At 46.0% G+C, this 1,025-nt stretch overlaps 1 non-coding gene across 1 annotated transcript; it reads left to right on the forward strand.

Annotated features, from left to right (window-relative positions):
- On the forward strand, positions 1 to 74 carry TRNAS-CGA (transfer RNA serine (anticodon CGA)). The gene has a single exon. It is a non-coding gene; the product is annotated as a tRNA-Ser (tRNA).
- Positions 75 to 1,025: the final 951 nt, after the last annotated feature.

Genomic DNA, 1,025 nt, shown 5'->3' on the forward strand with positions numbered 1-1,025 from the left:
GTCGTCGTAGCTCAGTTGGTAAGAGCACCGGACGCGAAATTCGGAGGTCGTGGGTTCGGATCCCACCGGCGGCATGGTTGTTTTTTCTGCTGAAATATAAGCAATTTTCTTCAATCGATAGATTAATCGAAGTATCATTATCCCATTGATTAGCACAACACATTAAAAAAAATTTAAACATTCCCCTATGCACCTTGGTTTCGGTGATTGTCGGCTTTCTTCATAAGTTTGTCAAAACGAGTCCCTAATTTTCCTTACCTTATCTGCTAATTGCTTAACGAGGGTCTCGGTTATGGAAGACTTGATGCCATGGGTAGCATAAGAGGGGTCTCGCACAGTTTCCGCCCTCGCCGTTAGATGACGTTGTACGTCACACTCACGGTATTACAGGACGTTCTACGTCCACCGCTATGGAAGAGGGTGGCGCTGGTGAACACTCTCATGGTTAGCTTACAAGCAAAAATATAAATACCCACGAAAGCAGCAGATTGGACAGCCGTCGTCGTAGCTAAGTTGGTAAGAGCACCGGACGCGATATTCGGAGGTCTTGGGCTCGGATCCCACCGGCGGCATGGTTGTTTTTTCTGCTGATTTATAAGCAATTTTCTTCAATCGATAGGTTAATCTAAGTATCATTATCCCATTGATTAGCACAACACATTAAAAAAAATTAAAACATTCCCCTATGCACCTTGGTTTCGGTGATGTCGGCTTTCTTCATAAGTTTGTCAAAACGAGTCCCTAATTTTCCTTACCTTATCTGCTAATTGCTTAACGAGAGTCTCGGTTCTGGCAGACTTGATGCCATGGGTAGTATAAGAGGGCTCTCGCACAGTTTCCGCCCTCGCCGTTAGATGACGTTGTACGTCGCCCTCGCGGTATTGCAGGACGTTCTACGTCCACCGCTATGGAAGAGGGTGGCGGTGGTGAACACTCTCATGGTTAGCTTACAAGCAAAAATATAAATACCCACGAAAGCAGCAGATTGGACAGCCGTCGTCGTAGCTCAGTTGGTAAGAGCACCG

The sequence above is a fragment of the Amblyomma americanum genome, chromosome 8, assembly GCF_052857255.1.
Source record: "Amblyomma americanum isolate KBUSLIRL-KWMA chromosome 8, ASM5285725v1, whole genome shotgun sequence".
In the NCBI taxonomy this organism is placed as follows: domain Eukaryota; kingdom Metazoa; phylum Arthropoda; class Arachnida; order Ixodida; family Ixodidae; genus Amblyomma; species Amblyomma americanum.